A 21,821-nucleotide genomic window follows, 5' to 3' on the forward strand; every position below is an offset into this window, starting at 1 on the left:
TGCTCATGTCTCTCATGAACTGGGGAGCCCAGACCTGGACACAGGAGTCCAGGTGTGGCTTCACCAGTGCTGGTAATATAATCAAAACTATATATGCTTAATTAATAGAAAAATGGAAACAATGGTGAATTGATTTGCATGTGGCCAGACACTGAAATCTTGTCAGGGCACAAGGGAGGGCAGTGGCTCCCTTGGACCATGAGTGTCATGGGATCCACCAGGTGGGTGACAGCAGGCCCTGGTAGCCAGGGCCCGTCCCACCGCCCCAGGCAGGCGCAGGGCAGCCAAGGGCAACAGGCAGCCCCAGCCCCCAGCATGGGGCACCTCCATGGGGATAGGGACAGGCCGAGGCCTGGCCAAGATTTGGGCCTGCAGGACAGCCCATCTTGGGGGTCCCTTGGCTGGACAGGGCAGGGCTGTGGGGAGCTGGAGACCTGTGGCATCCCTGGGGCAGGGACTGATGGCCCCGGGGGGCTGACATGGGGTGCTGGGACCTGGGCTGGGGCAGGGACAGTCGGGGCTGGCAGAACTCGCAGGGACATGACAAATCCTTAAGAGTTGATTTTGTCTCTACACTCAGTTTGGTTTTACATGGGACTTTGAGATTGGCACTTTTATCTAAAAAAAAGTGCAGCGTGTTGACAGAAAGTATTGTATTCCACAGTTCTGTGTTTATTTTGTAAATATGCTTTTTGTTTTTAAGGAATAGCTGCCAGTAATGTCTAAAATTGCCCAAAATAGCACCATGAATCTTATTTTTCTTGTGTATGTTTGCCATATTTAACTGTTTGGCATGGAGCTGTTTGGATAAGGTAGCCTTGCTGGGGTGACTTTTGATTTCTCATAAAGAGAAAAATGAAGAATATAAGAGACTCTGCCCCAAAATTAAACTTGCATATATTTTATTAAAAGAAAAAAAATACACCTCGAAACAAGGACATAGAATGTAATCATCTTGGTGTCAACTTTGACTTCTTTCTTTTTTCCTGCTTTTCTGAATGAAAAGACAATAAAATTTATTTACTATGTAACCCTATGAAAACCTGCTGCACACAAGCAGTTAAAGCTGATAATCAAATATTTTGCAGTTTCATACTGCACTGGCCAGATGCTTGGACTGAAGATGCGAGCAGGATTTATAGGAAACAGGTTGGTGGCTGGTGATGGCTGCTAATTGCATGGCAGAAATGAAGGTGACAAGGTGTTGTTACAGGAATTACATCAGAGGCAGTGCTGCTTTCTCCTTGCTGTCCTCAAAAAGCACCGTAAGGAGAAGGAGGGCAAACAGGGTAACTAGAGATGAGAGGGGAGAGGCACTTGAAGCAACAGAGGAGATGAAGGAGCCAGGGAGTAAGATAGCTCAGGAAAATGGATCTGGTAGACAGATCTGCACTGATGGGAGAAATACTAGGACTTTATGAAGGCAAAGAGTCATTCTAAAATGGGCATAAATTGGTGCTGTTTCTGAAAAAATCATCTCACTCTACTTCCATCATCAGATGCTAGTCTTCACACACTCTTCCTGCTCTCCAGTCAGTTAACTTGCCAAAAACATGCTTCATTCTAACCCAGCACAAGACACAGTAGAAGTGGAAATGAGAGCCAGGGAGAAGGAATGAGGTGTTAAGTTTGCTGATTTTGATGCTGCATGGTTTCCATTGACTGACTGTGGTCATGAAACTGCAGCCTGGGAGGAGCTGGGAGAAGAGAGTGAGCAAGTGAGTGGAATACCAATGGGTATGAGATGCTGGAAGGGAAAAAATGAGATGTAAATAGGAGCTAAAGGCTAAAGCCAAGGGCAGGCTGGATGGAGCAAAGGGGTACTGAAGACAGCATAAAAAGTGCTAACTCCAGTGCCTCAGCATTTCCTTGGTATCAGAAATAGTGTAATAGTTACTGAAAAATGTTTCCAGTTCCCATGTGCTGTGCAACTCATGTAAACTGTGAGTCTTTCATCATGATCATCTACCATGTTTCCTCAGGGGATTAAGTTCTGAGTATCTAAAAGTTCATAGCTTCCTGGTGATCAGTTCTTCCTGTGAGTCAACATGATTGGAAACATGTCAGAAATATTTATGGCAATCTTTTTTTTTTTTTTTAAATAAGCATCTTATTTAAAGTAAATAAATAAATAAATAAAAGAATATTAATGTTTAAGTGTCAGGCATCTAAATTGGGAAGTCATTTAATAATCTGATTAAAAGTTGCATGTGAAGCACAAACACAATGTCAAATTACGAGTCAACTACAAATTTCTATTGTTCCTGACTGACTGTGCAGGATAGACAGAATACATAGAAGCAGCACCTATTCTGTTTTCTCCTTGCTCAGGTTTTACTCCTGCATTAGTCCACATTGTTCAGACTCAGCTCTCAGTAATGAAGTATTAATTGAAGTATTAATTTCGTCCTGCAGTTTTCTGATGTATTTAACAGTTGAATATCAAATGCTTTGGATGGATTCATTTGTTTTTGCTTTATAGAGGGGAAGCAACAGCCGGATTAAATTCAGAAGCTGATTTGGGAGTCTCTATTGTATATACACAAATATGATGAATTAAAGGATTATCTGTGACAATATAGTTCTGGCACTTGCTACTTTTTCCATTGTTTGGAAAACAAACTTCTGTAAATGTATCTATTTTGCACCAGATCTCCTTGGGCTCTTTATGCTTTTTTTACAGCATCTGCTAAAAACATAGGAGAAATGTAAAATAATTTTCTACTTCTTTAGAAGCCTAGCAAGTGTCTGTGGGAGCTATTTATCTGTTAACAGCGTAATACAGCAGAAATGGCCATAGAATTAAGTGAACTCTTCTAATTGTATTAGCCTTTGTCACAGTTCGTAGATGAGGAATTTCATTGCAGTTTTAAATGGTGTGATGTATCTCTGTGTTCACTTTGAATTACATATAGATGAGCTCTTTTCACATAACTGTGAAATCAGGAAGTAGTACATAATGCCATAGCATTAATTCACTGAAAAGGCGGACTTCACATCTGCTTTTGAATACTGTTGCCACGTGCTCAATTAATATGGAAGAGCTGTAAACATGGAAGCTAACCATGAAATGGAAGGCATATAAAAGTGTCAGGTTTTGAGATCTTCATTGTAAGAACATGTGCTGCTGCTTTACATTTCAGTCAAAATCTCTGCAATTAAGGTATGACATGCTTTTCTGGTAATGAAATTTTCCAAATTATGTTAGAAGCATATGATTCTCCTACAGAATAACACAATTATTTGGGCCCAGTACTTAGATCTTGAAGTGTCATGCTTGAATTAAAGGCTGTTAATTTAACTTTAATTAGAAAATCACCTTAATGTCCAGGTCCAGTTTTAATAACAAGGAGCCTTCAAAGCTTCCATTCATTTGGTTTTACTTACTCAGTAGTTAGATGCATTTAGTTTTAAAGCTTATTAATCCATTATCATTTAGGGACAGCAATATTAATCAGTTAAAAGTCTACTGTATATATTAAAAGCATTTCCTCATTCAGATTGTTTAGTGCTTTTATTAAAATCTATTTTAAACTGATTAATAGGAATTTATGTATGAATTTGTTCGTGTGAATGTAGATAACATTTAATGAAAGTAAAGCTCCCAAACATTTAACTTAGATAAGGAGTCACTTAATGAGCTTCTTATAAAACCCAAGCTACTTAGCATAAATAATCACATTATGATTTATTGCACTTTTGCGTAGTTAAGGAAGCAACTCAAGAAGTGATTAATTTATGTTCTTAACTTTAATTTCTTTGTAAAGTAAATATTTTCACATTTTAAAAAAAGCAGTATATTCCTACATTGATTGTTGTAATTATTTTTCATAATACAGTTAGAAATTCCAACCAATCTTGTATCTTGGCCTTTAAAATAAATGACTTCAATAGATAAAAGCAGGTAACTGTACTGGAATAATGGATGTTATGAAAAAAAAAAATAGGAACAGCCACATCCATTTAGAAAAGCTATGCTAGTACCTGAAACACAAAAATAAGAAATCTGCCCAAGTAATTTGCTCCCATGGGTATGTGATACATTAATGGCCAGCTTAAAACATCCGAAAGACATCCACCTCCTACAGAAAACAATGCTTGTGGTAGCTGAAGATGTTTCTTGTTTGCATTCTCATACCTGTAGCAACTTCACATTTCATAGAGGCATCTTAGGTAAACCAGAAAGCTCCCCTAGGGATTTCACAGACTCTCAGAATGGTTGCCAAGTTTGGAAGGCACCTCTGGAGATCATCCAGTCCAATCACACTGCTCAAAGTAGGGCCAACAAGGGAACAGATCACTCAGGACCATGCTCTGTTGTGTTTTTAGCATCTCCAAGGATGGAATCTCCAAATGTCTCTGGACAACCTGTTCCAGTGTTTGACCACTCTCATAGGAAAAATGTTTTCTTGTGTTTAGATGGAATTTTCTGTACTTCAGTTTGTGCCCATTGCCTCTTGCTCTTTCACCTGGCATCCCTGAGAAGAAGCTGTCTCTGTTTTCTTTGCTCACCCTCAACTGATATAAATGCATCAATGACATGCCCTCGAACCTTTTCTTCTCGAGGCTAAAGAGTCTCAATTCTCTTAGCCTTTCCTCCTGTATCAGGTGCTCAGATCCTTTTAACATCTTCATGGTCCTTCACTGGATCTGCTTTGGTATATCAACACACACAGGAAGTACCTAAAGGGCTTGCCATTGTCTACACTTTGTGCCAAAACCAATTGATATTGTACAGACATTTTGTGTTTCCTCATTTTCAACCATTTGAGTCTCAAGTAGCTTATTTTTATTGACTTTTTAAAAGTTTAGATTTTGTTGCATGTGATGCTTTCAGAAGGCACAAGTTACCAAAACGACCTTTAAATCTTCATAAGCATCTTTGCTTTGGTATTATTATTATTTAAAAGATTATTAGTGGTTTTAAAGAATAGATCAAAATCAATCTATGTCAATGACACATTTAGTTTATATAATGTAATTTATAACTCTGTTATCATAGATTCTGTAACTCTGTAGGTACTGACTTGACCTGGAAAGCCTGTAAGTCCCACCACTGTTTTAAATCACCTATCATCTACTAGAGACAACGAAAGAGTGAAATAGTCTGATATAATGGGAAATAACAAATGTGTTAAAAACTGTGATAACAATGAACCTACACTGTCAAAGAGCTGTAATTGACCTTTGATGCCTTTCCTTTCACCAAATGTGCTTGCTATGTCCAATGTTACTTTTACTTAAATTATTCAGTAGTTGAAGGCATACCTCTAGTGAGTTAAATTCCAAATCCCCAAATATTAATTTATGACAAGGATCATCAACTTTAGCTCAATTTAGTTTCAAATCCCAAAGTGTGCTTTGAAATTTCAATGAATATTTCTAGTGCTAATTACTCAATTTCTATATTTATAAGGGAACTGGCACCTCATAAATATCACATTGTGCTATTATCTCCATATGTGCCTGTTCCCTCTAAATATAGAAAATCAGCAATTAGGACTAGAAATATTCATTAAAGTTTGAAGGTAGATAAATAACAAGTCAGAATGCCATTTATTTATTATAATTTACAAAGCAAAGAACATCTAACTGCTTCTCATTTGATTAATGCGCCCCATACTACCAGTTACACTAAATACTTAATCTGAACTACCACTAGATAAAATCCGTACTAGTTAGTAAGACAATATGCTAAATGGCTTGTCAGTTTTGGCATGGCACAACACCTTGTTAAATTTTGATTAGCCTCACCTCTAATGTTAGGATTGCAAAACCGCCTTAGACGTACCTTCCCCCCCCCGCCCACATCTAGGCCTGTTCTTTTTTCAAATAGAAACCAAACCCATGAAGTGCACCAGGGGTATACTTTATGTCAGGAATGTTTTTTCTTCTTCTTTTTTTTTTTTGAGAAGCTGTCTGTCAACCCATCAAATCAGTGAGTCGCCTGTACCGAGAGCTGAGTCAGACTGGAAGGTACAAAACTGAGAAAATTGGCTTCATTATACAAGATAATCTCTCCAAAATACATTCTTATGATAATTTCTGTACCATGAATAATCTAGCTTGCTTCTCTTTGCACATACTAGCAGTTGTTCATTTGGTGCTGCATTGCTTGCTATGTAGAGCAGATGATATGAAAAGTTTTCAATACCTGTCCAGATATCAGTCTTAAGTATAAAGATGATTGAGTACAGAACTGTAGTTTTCTCTACCAGTATTCATGTCTCCCTTTGCACAAAAGCTCAGGGTGGGTGAAAAGTCAAACCAGCATGTGTGAAATAACCTGTAAGCAAGGGAATCTTTGGGTTAATAAGCTGCCTTTCCTACTCTTTGCCCTTTCGTTGACAGTGCTTTGATTTATGACTTGGATGTTTTTCCACGTAGCCTCCACTATTAGAGATACATTTGAAATATAAAATCATTCTTCCCTAAGCAATTCATTTTCTTCTAAGCATACGTTCAACAGAAAACATTAAAAAGAGGTATTGATTTTATATGTTCTTGGAAATTTATTTTTTAATGAAAATCAGGATAAAGAAACATTTAGAAAATCCTATTGTAATCTCAGAATGATTTTCATACTGTCTTAAGGGTTTGTTTTCTTTTTGGCCACTGTTAGGGCTTAACATATAGATATTCATTTGTTTCTGAGGAAATCTTTCCAATTTAATTAGTTTCACATCTCATGCAAGCCAGTATATTTAAGTGGTATATGCCTGCTTCATTTACACTAGACTTTATTTGTGTGTGTGTGTGTGTGTCTGTGTGTGTGTAAAATGATTGTGTGTGTTGTAAATTATTACAACAGGTACCACATATGAAAGATTCTACATTTTCATCTAAAAAAAAAATCTTATAGGAATATGAGGATCTTCCAGATAATATGCTTATCTGTGCTGAACACAAATTGTATTTATGGATGGAAGTACAGAAAAAAATAATGTTACCCAACGATTATTATAACAAACTTTACCCAAATGAGCCTGACTGTAAGTGTCTGTAAAGGTAAAACAGACCAGAGATTGGCAACGAATGGGAATTGAACCAAAGTGCTTTTGTGATAGGGGATACTGTTCTGTGATACTTTGGCTACATTGTCTAAGTTTTTAGGCAACATTGTCTACCATCTTACACCAGGATGTGTTACTGAATGTTTTGTTGTCCCTCATTCTGTGCAAGAATCCATTTTGGGACAATTGCTTTGAGAACATTTGTAATTTTCCACAAAACCATAGTAAAGCAACATTAGCATTCCCTCTGTGATTTTATCTATCTAATTTGTGTGTAAAAAATATGGAAAATGTGGGCATATTTTCATGATTCACTAATGATCTGAGGTACCTAGCTCTGCCTGCAGATTTTGACAGAAGCACATAGCCTGGCTCTCTCCCAGTTTAGGAGGCAGTCAGTGCCCTCCAGAGACCAAAAAAAGAACCTCAACAGCACAGAGAGATTCACCAAAGGGGAATCCATGACTGTCACATTACATAGGAAGGAAGAGAAATGTTTTGCCAATAGCAAAGGGAAACACACCACCTGTGACCAGAAGACCAAAGGAAATAGAGATCAGGATCGTTTGAATAGGCCACAGTAGCAGCTCAAGCTTAATTTTTCTATAATGCCTAAGAATAATTCAAGCCTTGCTACAGATGTCTCTGTTAAATTTATCTGCATTTTATTTGTAATTGACTTTTGCTTTCTGAACTGCTACTTTACGGCACATATCTGATAAAGCATAATACTTGCCTAAAGCAAACATTTCCATACAATGATTTTATTTCTATGACTTATCAACCTTGTACATGCATGCTTAATATTTTCAACAGATATTCTCACCTCGACGTTTGAGAATGTGCAATACACTTAGCATTTAAAAGTAGGGTAAGCAGAAAAACTTATAAAAGGGAGGAAATTTAAGCACTTAGTACCAGACTGTGAAGCTAATCATATTTAAAGCAGGTGGTAACAATAAAGACAGTTTTGCTGGCTGAACTAAGAGTAGGGTCTAGTCTACTCCAAAGGAATATTGGATAGGCTTTCAGAAGCTTTGGAGTGTGTAATGATGTATGGACTAATACTGTACTGCAGCGCTGTCCTTAAAATAAGGATAAACCTTGATATAACTTAACATTACAACTTGAAAGGGAGTAAACACTTAGAAGCTTTGTATAACTCTCACCCTTACACGTACTTCATGCTGTTGGCATTATTTTACTGTGCATCAGGGAAGATTGCCCCTTGACTTTGCTTTAAATTTATTGTCTTTTTTTAATGCACTGCTGAAGGTGAATAGATGTCAAGAATGATACATTAGCTAATGTCTAAATGTATTCATATCAAGAAATTGAAGGACAGTTAGTTAAATGCAGCTGGACGGCAGGAAAATAAATGACAAGAGTTCTCAGAGTGTCACTTAGAGTTTCATGGTTGTCAGTCTTCCGAATAAATTCCAGTGTGCCTATAATGGGGACTCTAATTATATACATAAGAGGAAAGCTGGTTTTCTATTTTGGCTCTTAAATTAAAAAAAAATAAATATGTATTTCAGTATTAACTCTTCTTATAACATTTTTGTATGTATAGGAGTCATCTGTACTAAGCTTATCGTATCTGAGCACTTCAAGTATGAATACTTATATTTAAAACATTGCTTCAAGTCCATCATACAGTTTAATTATTATTAATTGGTGTATTCTCTGGTAATACATGATGAATTAGACTTGTTCAGTCATGATGGTGTAAGAAGATTAAATTAAATCTTTTCATGTTCAATGGCTTACGAGTAAATGTGGTTATATTATTACTGGCACTTACCAGATATTTCTTCTACTCTAGGTGCAATCTTAATTGCATTAGACCTCACAGACCCACGCGGTCCTACAGGCTGGGTGCGCTGAAGCTCTTGAGAAGTCAGAGGATTAAGCAATATTTATTAACCCACGTGCCTCCCATTGAAGTGACTTAACAGGTGACACACTGCTGTCTGCATAATATTACACAGCCTTACCTCTCTTCCTGGTGATTACCACCTTTGTCAGTTTCTTCTCTACCTGCCGCCACTGCGCCCCACTCCATAAAGGCTGCAACTGTGCCGGGCCTGTGTGTGAGGCCCGGGGCTGCCCCGTGCCGGACACAGCCGGTTCCCGCCGGCTCCAACGGCCCCACCGCAGGGCACACCGGGGGGAGAGCAGGAGGAGGGCAGGAGGTGCTCCAGGTGCCCCTGCAGAGGGTCCCCGGCAGGGACAGACCCCGACGGGGCGGGTGTTTCCCTGCAGCCCCGCGAAGTCTTTTTTTTTTTTTTTCCTCACTATTCAACTCAATTTTAATTGGCAACAAATTAATGTTTCCCCAAGTCGAGTCTGTTTTGCCCACAGTGGTGACTGGTGAGTGATCTCCATGTATTTATCTTGACCCTCGATGAGCTTTTTCATCCTGCTTAACTCCCTGACCACACAAACTGAACCATTTTCAGGTCTGGGGTCCTTCAAAATTTCCTCCAGTGCAAAAGATGACACCACCCATGTCAGGGCTGTGACAAGCTGGAAATTCAGCTGTCAGTGCGTCACTACACAACAATACTCACATGGGTATTGTTGGCGAAGTGGGATAGGATGCAGTAGCAGGGCACTAATGTGGTCTTGTGGCCCGTGGTCAAACTGCTGATGTCATGTTAGGATGGCCAGGTATTTCTTGTGGCACTGATCCTACTCTGTAGAAGGTCCTGCTTATACTTATCCTCCAAGCAGAGAGGTCATTGAAGGAATTGCTTCACTGGGTTGTGGCAGCTGGGTTATTTCTCCGTCTCAGTCCCCTCATGAGTCAGTTCCTCCACAGGCTGGTAGCAGTCATAGTGGATCTGCACAGCATTGGCCAGGAGGACACATACCATCCTTTGTCAGACGTTCTGTGGGAGAGGTGACAGGGGGCAGCGAGACCTGCACTGCCCCTCTTCCCTTTTCTATCACGTTCTGTAGCAAAAGCAGGAAATAAGATGGTGACTCCTAGCATCAATACTTACATGATCTATGGGGAACTGTGGAAGGCTTGAAGGTAGGTGGTTATTGGGCATACGCTATTTAACAGTACACCCTGATATAGCTGCAGGCACAAGTGACTGCCAGTTTTTTTTCACTGACGTGCTCTCAGCAGTATTGTCAGGTCAGAAATGTAAGGGCTTCCTTCATCTAAGACTGGTCTGACTGTAACACCATTTTTCTATGCACTAGTCCTCATGTATTAATTTTAGTAGGTGTTGACAGCCTTGAGGTTGTATGAATTTTTTAAGTTTGACAAGATAACATTATAAGTTCTCTAGTCCTCAGATGGGAAGGTAATTTGGAGCCTATCCTTGACTGGCAATGAAACAGTTTTATAAATGAGGAGGTGGTATATCATTTTTGTGGCATAGTGTTTTTGTAGAAGGATTTTATGTGTGAATGCAAAGGAGGAGAAAGATGTGTGGCGGAATGGTGAAAAATGTATCAGGCGGCCAGCACTGCTTCAGGAAAACATCTGTGCTGCCTGAAGGGGATGCTGTGGAAAGGCACAGTCTTGACAAGTCCTGAGACCCTGCACTGTCAGGTTAATAGGAAGCCCGTAACTTTTTACTAGTCTTGGAAAAATCAAATGTACTGGGCTACATCCCTTGGCACACATAATGGCCTCTTTCTACCCAACGGCTTACAACTTAACTACCTTGGGGTTTTTCAGTGCTTTTGATGGTTATGGCTATGCAAACAGACACAACTGAGGTCATGTTCTTAGAGGGCAATGTCAATAAAGATATTTAGGTCTATACAAAAATTGTGTAATAATTCTGTTTTGAATTCTACAACTTCTTTCTAGCGCAACAAATTTATAACAGGAAGTTCCTGAGCAATATTAATGTAGAACTCTTGAAAAAAATATTTTAAGCCTTAATTAGAGCTTTGAAAAATGACATCTTTAAGTTAAATATGCTTAGCTTTCATCTTCCTGCAGAAATTTTCAGCTCTGAAGTAATTTGGTTGATTTACAGTGCACATTTTAATAGCAAACCTATTATCATGTCAATCAGGACTTTCCATGTTTTCTTTTCTTTTAAGCAAATAAAACACTCCAAATTAGGTCTACTTAAAATACTGGCAATAAAAGGTGTGATAAAACCTTGAACAACTGCAGTTAATACAAAAAGGCTTATCTGAAAGTTTTCCAAAGTTATTGTTCCAAAACCCTGAATTACTTCAGCTGAGCACTTCTGAGGTTATATGGAATACAGTGTTGAACTATGTTTTCTCTGTAAAATTAAAAGACAAAACAAACAAACAAAAAAATGGTATTTTTACTTCATTGACATTAGAGTTAACACTCATCCCCAATTGTGTTTTTTTTTCAAACTATACCGTGAAAGTAAGTGCACAAATAGTACTGATTTTATCTGACAGTCTGATGAAATGCAGAAAATTCTACTACTATACTATTGATAGTAGTATCTTTTTTTCCAGGATTGTTTCACTATTTTGTATAACTAACTTTGCGTGGTACACTCAAGGTAAACTCATGTCTCCCTTTGTTAGCTACGAGGAGGCACAGAGGTGTGCCTCAGCACAACTCGTTAGAGGATCATGTCCTAACCATGTGTTGATTTTGAAAGACAGTGGACAGCCTAACCTGGGTCAAGCCAAGAGTTTAGGCAGACAATTAAGACAATAGATTTACTCATTTTTCTAATATATGTTTACATTCTGTGATGCTTTGGGTTCCAGCAACTGGAAAACTCTCAAAACTTTACAGCAGCTAATGCTTTAATATTCTCTGGTCAAGGTAACACTTTGTTGCCAAGCAATTTGATTTGATCTTTAAATACAAGATTCACCACGTGCTTTTGAAACACTGCTTTTATATTCAAGTTAGGAAAAAAGTATATGTTAAAAGTTAATAGGCATCTTGGATATGCTTTTAAATGTTAATGTTCCTCATCTGTCCCCCTTGGGCTCACCATGACTTTGTCAAACATTGCTTTGTTTTGCATTTTGCTTTTGTTTGCTACTGTGAACTTTTAGGAAAATGTGTGGCTGACTGAAGAATGCAAACTTGTAGATGCCAGGTCATTGCAGATGCAAAACATTTTACAAAATGTAGACTCAGATATTATGATCTGATCTTGTTTTCTAATTGCAAGGAGCAATTTTAGTGGAAGCAAAATGTGCTCCATCTGGCTAAGAGAAAAAATAATACGAAGTAAGGCTTAATATAAACACATGCTTAATTCTGCTTAGATGGATGATCATTCTAACTATTTTATCACTGACAGTGGTCAGTGGTAGATGCCTAAGCAAAGAAGAGACAGGGCAAATTGCATAGTAATAGTTTCCCAGGTCCCAGTTGTGCAGATGCAAGCACTTTCTGACTTAAGAACTTCCTGAGGTCGTATCCCTGTTGCTGTTTTAATATCATTAGTAATTTTCTTTCCCTCACTGAACGTATCTAATTGTTTAGGTTGAAACTCCCAGTGGTTTCAAAAGGTTATGGCTCAAAGGCATGGTCAAAGAATTTACATAATAAGCACACACACTCGCTTTGTCTAAGTATGTCAACCTAGGAGTTTTCCTGGATTATTAGGGACAAAGATAGATTCAAAACAAAAATAATATCTAATTTTATCAAAAGAAAAACTGTTTATTTGTTCAACACTGTAATTTAGAGCTAAGAATCAAACAGCTGGTGCATAATATGCTTGTTATAATTTGAATTTCTTTTACCTGACAAGATTTTTTTTGGGGGAAGAGAGACTTAGCTATTCTTTCCTATATAATCTCAGTGGAATCCAGAGCAAAATGGAAATGGGGACATTTAGCTGGAAGATTTTTGCATACAAAATAAATGGCAAAGTTTTAAGGGCACATGCATTTGAATACTATAATCAAAATGTCATTTAATGCAAATTCCAAAAGTAGTATCAACACAGAATTATAAATTTGACAGTGAAGTGCCTTTCATGAATAAATAGTTAAAGAAAGGTTAGGATATTGCTGTCTCTATCGTGCTTCTGTTTGCTCTTCAAAGTTCCTTCTATTTCAATTTGGTAAAAAGTAGGTGGTGTTGAAATCCTTTTTTTTTTTTTTTTTTAGCTATAGGCCACCAGTTTTCAGTAATCTGCAGATATTCCAACATATCATTGTTCTCTTAAAAGGGAGAAATGACCACCCATGTGAAAATATACAGTCAAGAAATTACACTTAGCTGTTAAAAGAATATTCAGTCAAATCACTTTAAGTGAGAATTGAAAAGGGTTTTATTTTTAAGCTTGATAAAGTGTGTATTTTAAGATGGGAAAAGCAAAGTAGACCCATCTTAATTTTGTGGTAATGCATTCACTGGAAAAGGGCAATATTGTAAGATATATATATATGTTCCATCTCTGCTGATTTTTCTTCATTGGGTAAAAGATAAAAATAAATGAATCATAGAATCATTTATGTTGGATGAGGCCCTTAAGATCATTGAATCCAACCATTAACCTAACACTGCCAAATCCACCGCTAAACCATGTCCCTAAGTGCCACATCTAAACGTCTAATATCTCCAGGGACGATGACTTAACCACTTCCCTGAGCAGCCTGTTCCAATGTTTGATAACCCTTTGGGTGAATAATTTTTTCCTAATATCCATCCTAAACCTCCCCTGGTGCAACTTGACGCTGTTTCCTCTTGTCCTCTCACTTGTCACTTGGGAGAAGAGACCGACCCCCACCTTGCTACAACCTCCTTTCAGGTAGTTGTAGAGAGCGATAAGGTCTCCTGTCTGCCTCCTCCTCTTCAAACTAAACAACCCCAGTTCCCTCAGCCGCTCGTCATAAGACTTGTTCTCCAGACCCTTCACCAGCTTTGCTGCCCTTCATTGAACAGGGTCCAGCACCTCAATGTCTTTCTTGTAGTGAGGACCTCAAAATTGAATGCAGTACTCGAGGTGTGACCTCACCAGCGCTGAGTACAAAGGGACAACCACTTCCCTAGTCCTTCTGGCCACAATATTTCTGACATAAGCTAGGATGCTATTGGCCTTCTTGGCCACCTGGGCACACTGCCAGCCAACAACCCCAGGTCTTTTTCCACCAGGCAGCTTTCCAACCACTCTTCCCCAAGCCTGAAGCGCTGCATGGGATCATTGTGACCCAAGTGCAGGACCCGGCACTTGGCCTTGTTGAAACTTGTACTGTTGGCCTTGGCTCATCAATCCAGCCTGTCCAGACCCCTCTGTAGAGTCTGCCTACCCTCAAGCAGATCAACCTCCCACCCAGCTTGGTGTCATCTGTAAACTTACTGAGGGTGTCACCTCTGTCACCTCGTCCAGATCATCGATAAAGATATTAAACAGAAGTGGCCCCAATACTGAGCCCTGGGGAACACCACTTGTGACCGAACACCAACTGGAGTTTACTCCGTTCACCACAACTCTTTGGGCCAGGCCATCCAGCCAGTGTTTTACCCAGAGAAGAGTACGCCTGTCCAAGCCATGAGCAGCCAGTTTCTCCAGGAGAATTCTGTCAGAAACAGTGTCAAAGGCTTTACTAAAGTCCAGGTAAGCAACATCCACAGCCTTTCCCTCACCCACTTAGTGGGTCACCTTGTCATAGAAGGAGATCAGATTAGCCAAGCAGAACTTGTCTTTCATGAAACCATGCTGACTGAGCCTGGTCACCTGGTTGTCCTATATGTGCTATATGGTAGCACTCATCATGACCTGCTCCATAAACTTCCCCAGCGCTGAGACCAGACTGACAGGCCTGTAGTTTCCCACATCTTCCTTCCAGCCCTTCTTGTAGATGGGCGTCACATTTGCTCACCTCCAGTCATCTGGGACCTCCCCGGATAGCCAGGACTGCTGATAAATGATGAAAAGTGGCTTGGTGAGCACTCCTGCCAGCTCCCTTAGTAGCCTTGGTTGGATCCCATCCAGCCCTATAGGCTTGTGTGTGTCGTAGTGGTGCAGCAGGTTGCTAACCATTTCCCCTTGGATTATGATGGCTTCATTCTGCCCCCATCCCTGTCTTCCAGCTCAGGGGGCTGGGTACCTCAATAACAACTGGTCTTATTATTAAAGACTGAGGCAAAGAAGGCATGAAGTACCTCAGCCTTTTCCTCATACTTGGTCACTATGTTTCCCCCCACATCAAATAAAGGATGGGGCCCTCCTTTTGTTCTCTATGTATCTATAGAATTTTCTTTTTTTATTGTCTTTTATGGCAGTAGCCAGAATAAGTTATAGTTGGTCTTTGGCCCTTCTAAGTTTCTCCCTGCATAACCTCACAACATCCTTGTGGTACTCCTGAGTCACCTGCCCCTTCTTCTAAAGGTTATAAACTCTCTTTTTTACCCCTGAATTCCAGCCAAAGCTTTCTGTTCAGCCAGGCTGTTTTCTGCCAGCTCATCTTTCAGCACATTGCTACTGCTACTGCCTGCTACTGCCTCTTTAAGATTTCTTTCTTGAAGAATGTCCAGCCTTCCTGGACTCCTTTGCCCTTCAGGACTGCATCCCAAGGGACTCTGTCAACCAGGCTCCTAAACAGGCCAAAGTCTGCCTTCCAGAAATCTGAGGTAGTGTCTGAGAATTGAAAAGTCTATCATTTTGTGATCACTGTGCTCAAGGCAGCCTCCAACCACCACATCACCCACAAGTCCTTTGTTCACAAACAAGTCCAGTAGGGACCTTCCCTAGTTGTCTTACTCACCAGTTGTGTCAGGAAGTTATCCTCAACACTCTCCAGGACTCCTGGACTGTTTCCTCTCCACTCTATTTTATTTCCAGTGGACATCGGGTAAGTTGAATTCCCCCACAAGTACAAGGGCTAGTGATTGTGAGACTTCTCCCAGCTGCTTATAGAATGTTTTGTCTGCCTCTTCATGGAATCATAGAATGGTTTAGGTTGGAAGGGACCTTGAAGATCATCAAGTTCCAGCCCCTCTGCCATAGGCAGGGACACCTCCAACTAGACCAGGTTGCTCAAAGCCCTGTCCAGCCTGGCCTTGAACACCTCCAGGGATGGAGCTTCCACAACTTCTCATCCTGGCTGGGTGGTCTGTAAAAGACTCCCACCATGATATCCGCCTTGTTGGCTTTCCCCCTGATTCTCACCCATCAACGCTTGGCCCTTTCATCACCATGATCAAGCTCTAGACAGTCAAAACACTCCCTAACATACAGGGCTACCCCACCACCTCTCCTTCCTGGCCTATCCCTTCTGAAGAATTTGTGGCCATCCATTGCAGTGCTCTAGTTGTGTGAGTCATCCCACCACGTTTCAATGATTGCAACTATATCACCATGGCTTCCAACTCCTCCTGTTTATTGCCCATGCTGTGTGCATTGGTGTAGATGCACTTCAGTTGGGCTATTGATCCTGCCACATTTTTTGGGGGGAGAAGCCCTGTTTGACTGTACTTGAGCACTTCTGTGGTTTCTAACACATCAACAACCCTTGCGTGTTTGCTGCCATATGGATCTCCATCCCCTACCTCCAGTGAGATGGCTAGGGTGCTACTTGCATTAGTACAGGGACATTTCAAATGTGCTCCAGTGTACTCAGCACATCGTGGAGCAGACTGAAGGACCTCACTAGCACACTGACCCTCAAACACTGGCATTCCACCTTATGGCTTATCTCTAGTGAGACTGGTTTTATCTCTTTCCCCCTTCAAATCTAGTTTACAGCTCTTTCAATGAGCCCTGCTAAGTCTTGCACAAAGATCCTTGTACATCTTTGAGGCAGGTGCACCTCATCTGTTGCCCACAGGCCTGGTGTCATGTAGACCATCCTGTGATCAAACCCCAAAATTCTGCCAGTGACACCCGTCACAGAGTATTGATCAGCTGGGTCTGCTTGTTTCTTCCTTCATCACTCCCTGCAACTGGAAGGACAGAGAACACTACTTGTGCTCCTGACCCCATAACCAGTCATCTCAAGGCCCTGAAGCCTCCCTTGATTTCCCTTGAACTTCTTTTTGCAACTTCATCAATGCCTAAATGAAAAATTAATAATGAATAATAATCCGAGCGCTGTACCAGGGTAGGAAGTTTTCTCGTCACACCTTTAACCCAGACCCCAGGGAGGCAGCAGACTTCCTGAGAAGTGGGTCTGATCAGCATATTGGGCCTTCTGATCCGCTCAGAAGAGTCTTCTATGACAATGACCCATCTTTTTTTCTTTATGGACTCACTGCAACAGGTCCATGTCCTTATGTTGTGGGGTCCAGAGCTGGATGCAGTATTCACAGAATTCACAGAATTCACAGAATTCACAGAATTGTTAGGGTTGGAAGGGACCTCTGGAGATCATCTAGTCCAACCCTCCTGCCAGAGCAGGGTCGCCTACAGCACGTTACACAGGACAGCGTCCAGGCGGGTTTTGAATGTCTCCAGAGTGTTCTCATCCACCAACACCCCCAAGTCCTTTTCCTCAGGGCTGCTCTCAATCCATTCTCCACCAGCCTGTATTTGTGCTTGGGATTGCTCTGACCCAGATGTAGGACCTTGCACTTGGCCTTGTTTAACTTCACGAGTTTAGCATGTGCCCACCTCTCAAGCCTGTCTAGGTCCCTTTGGATGGCATCCCTTCCCTCCAGCATGTCAGCTGCTCCACACAGCTTGGTGTCATCAGCAAACTTGCTAAGGGTGCAGTCAATCCCACCATCCAGCCAATTTCTTATCCATCGAGTGGTCCATCCATCAAATCCATGTCTCTCCAATGTAGAGACCAGGATATCATGTGGGACAGTGTCAGATGCTTTGCACAAGTCCAGGTAGATGATGCCAGTTGCTATCCCCGTATACAACAATGCTGTAACACCATCGTAGAAGGCCACCAAATTCGTCAGACATGATTTGCACTTAGTGAATCAATCACCTCCTTATTTTCCATGTGCCTTAACATAGTTTCCAGGAGGATCTGCTCCATGATTTTGCTGGGCACAGAGGTAAGACTGTAGTTCCCTGGATCCTTCTTTTTTTCCTTTTTAAAAACAGGTGTTATGTTTCTCCTTTTGCAGTCAGTGGGAACTTCATCAGACTGGCATAACTTCTCAAATACAATGGATGGTGGCTTAGAAACTTCATCCACCGGTTCCCTCAGGACCCACAAATGTATCTCATGAGGCCCCATGGATTTGTGCACCTTCAAGTTGAACCTGGTCTCTCCTACAGTGGGCAGTGCCTCATTCTCACAGTCCCTGCCTTTGCATTCTGTGACTTGGGTGGTGTGGCTAGAGCACTTGCCAGTGAAGACTGAGGCTTAAGAGTCATTGAGTACCTCAGCCTTCTCTATGTCCTGGGACCAGGCCTCCTGTTTCCTTCCGGAGAGCCCACATTTTCCCTTATCTTCCTGTTATCACCAACATACCTATAGAAGCTTTTCTTGTTTCTCTTAACAACCCTGGCCATATTTAACTCTATCTGGGCTTTTGATTTCCTAACCTGGTCCCTGGCTGCTAAGACAATTTCTCTGTGTTCTTCTCAGGCTACCTGTCCTTTCTTCCACCCTCTGTAGGCTTCCTTTTTGCGTTTGAGTGTGTCCAGGAGCTCCTTGTTCATCCATGCAGGTCTCCTGGCTTTTTTGTCTGACTTCCTCTTTGTTGGAATGCATCACTCCTGAGCTTGGAGGAGGTGATCCTTGAATATTAACCAGTTTTCTTGGGCCTCTCTTCCCTCCAGTACCTCCATGGTACTTTGCCAAAGTTGACCTTAACTGCGCTTAGAGACTAATGTCACTAAATTTTCAATTAGTTCCTGCATATTGATAGTATAGTTATGTAAAAGAAAAACAAGCCTAAAGATCAAAACTTCCATGGGTGTTTTTAACTAACTGCTGTTAGAGCTAACTGTTTTGTTAAATGCTTTCCACGTTAAAATATATGTGGTTCTTTTTGACTTTTTTTCACCTATCACTCTGTATTTCTTATGATCTGTACAATTTTATTTTTTTTTAGTTCCAGTGTACTCCCTTTAAATACTTTCAAGCATATAACACTTTTTCTATTATACTTCAGAGAAGACAACCTTTAAATGGCCAACACCCAGCACAGACTAAGGTCATAGAAAACTTTCCATTTGCTTCAGTCAATGCCATTGTGAGTCCTGTACCACAATGAGTAAGTTTCAAAATTTCAAGTTCTGATTTTAGTGTTGGTTTTGGGGACTGTGCTCCTTCCATCATAACTTTATGTTGACATTTTTGTGTGTGTGCGTGTCTCTAACCTTTTAATACTGAACAGTGTTTTCTTCATACTTGTTAATATGATTGCTCTGTGTTGTCACCTGTTTCTAAGAGAACATGTCCTGAGTGGTCCTGCTTTCATCCAGAAACAAATATTTCAAAAAGTCAGAATTTGTTGGGCTTTACAAGAACCGTACTTTAATTTTTTTATTGGTAACTCATTGTTTTTCTGTTAATATGATGATGCAGTCTGCTTTTATACCTTGGAGTTTACATTTGCCTTGCAAAAGATCTGGTAAGTGGTGGTTTAATCAGTAATTTTTCTGGTTGAACTAGGATGCTAATACCCAAACATGCATGGCTGCAGGCCCAGGAATACTTTGATTTCTGTTCTTTTTAACAATCCATTGCAGCAAGCTAAACATTTTTCAAATATTGGTGAGGGAAGATGAGGGAAGTATATGAGGGTGTTATGTCTCTAAAAGAACACATAATGAATTATTGAGAGAATCTTAGTGTTGGAGGCATAGAAAACCAGAGAGAAGGTGAATGTTGAGGTTCTGTCCTTTAGTCAGTCCTGGTAATTGAGCAGTTTGTAGATCATGCCAATATCATAATTAGGTGCCATATAGTGGAGACTTTGGCGTCTTTCATATTAATTGGTAAGTGCTTGAAAGAGGTGAGGAAAATGAAATTTCATAATTTCTGTAGTAGTCTGTGTCTTAGAACAAGCCCGGATTGCTCAGAAATTCAATTTTCAGGAAAGCTGATGGCAAGGGCCAACTAATTTGAGTGATCTTCCCATGACACTGTAAAGCACAGTCAGTGCTAGAGACTGAGGTAAACAATGAAAGAAACATCATTTACCAACTTGACCTTTCTCCTTTCTTCTCCATAAACAGCAAAACAACAGAAGGTCTTATGATTCTAGGAGGGAAGGTACAATCACTGACAAAATACTTTTGACAGAATTAAAAAAAATTAAGTAAATGTTGTCAAAATAACTTTACATATTTCTGTAGAACACACTATGCAAGAAATACTCAGAGCTCTTCTCTTTACAAAAGTATAACCACTGAAATATATACATTCTAAGGATTATTTTAATATATTTCAAGCTGGGGAAAAAACCCAACCGAACAAATGTAAAAGTGTTATATATTCTGCTATGAGATGCTGTCCCAAGAGACTTCAAGCTTCCTGAAGAGATTGAAGTATTTTGAATAAGTCTGAATATCTTAAAAAAAATTAATTAAGTTTAAATCTTCACATTTATTTACAGCTTTTCATTATCACTTCATAATCTTGAAAAAGCAAACATAAAGCCTGAAAAGTGAGAATTTTGTTGCCCATCCTTGTGTAAGTGTAGCCTGCTCATGGCTCCTCTACTTAAATATTATAAACCATGCTTCTGTTTGAAGATGCATGTGGTATCTCTACTTACTGAATGACATTACATTAATCAGAAGATAGAAAACGGTGTTTTTCTACCAATGGCATATATTTCTCTGGAGACAAAGATACAGGAAATATGCTTTGACAGTGATGAGAATATGGAATTCACCTTTATTGTAACATATTCAACTTGGCCACTGAGTTCTCATTTTGCCATATTCTTATCTTGTTTTGCTTTTCTTGAACGCTTTCAACTCTTCCAGCTTGCAGGAGAATGTTATTTTACTTTCATGCAGCTAGACAGAGCACACAGTTGTCATGCAAACAGGAAAATATAGTTTAGATATTCCCAGAGCATGTGTGATGAATGGAGGGCTAAGAGAACACTGAAGTTCTTGATAGATGTTATAGGAATTCATGGTCATTAAAACTTGGTCTAACACAAAAATGTTGGTCTTCCTCATGCTTTAGCAAAACTTCAATATCAGAATGCTCTGCTAAGGATTCATCATGAGATTTTATAATTTTTTTTTTCTAAAGTTGCATAGTTCAGCTTCTTTAAAAAGTAGTAGTTGCCTATGCGGTTTAAACCAATATCTTCAGTCTTTGCAAAACTGAATGTAATTTGTGGTAGAGCAGCTGATAATTCTTACAAAAGTTATCATTGTTACATCACAGAATCACAGTTGTAGATTTGGGCTTTACTGTATTAGTCATTGTGAACAAAACCTAGAATAAGAGGACAGTCAAATGTAGAGATAAAGTGATAACATACAACTGAATTTACAACATCAGCTCTTTTAATGTTCATCAAGACTTATGTCCTTATCCCACTATAAGTAATGGTAAAACTCTGGTATAACTGAGTGAGTAATTGATCTTTGCTTACTGATTATTTAACTTCATTACTCATGGTAGAGTGTTTGATTCTATTAGAGATGGCAAAAAAGTTTAATCATGGCAACTGTATGTATCTTGGGGTTTGGGGACCAGTCTCTATGGCAGGTCCACTATGTACCTCTGTCTTAGTGTACAGAGCTTTAAAAAAGATTATAACATACAATTAAAATTAAACAGCATTTATCAAAATGGGTTGCAAATAAGAATTTTGTTTCTTAATATCCTGTTAAAGAGGATGTCTGGTTACTGTGCTTTTCTTCCTAGGTTTTCTGAAAAGAAGTCGTCTTCCTAAGAGTTAGCAAATAGCTTCAAATTACAGAAGGGAAAAGTGATTGG

This window comes from Charadrius vociferus, unplaced genomic scaffold, assembly GCF_000708025.1.
Source record: "Charadrius vociferus isolate BGI_N301 unplaced genomic scaffold, ASM70802v2 scaffold234, whole genome shotgun sequence".
NCBI classification, from domain to species: domain Eukaryota; kingdom Metazoa; phylum Chordata; class Aves; order Charadriiformes; family Charadriidae; genus Charadrius; species Charadrius vociferus.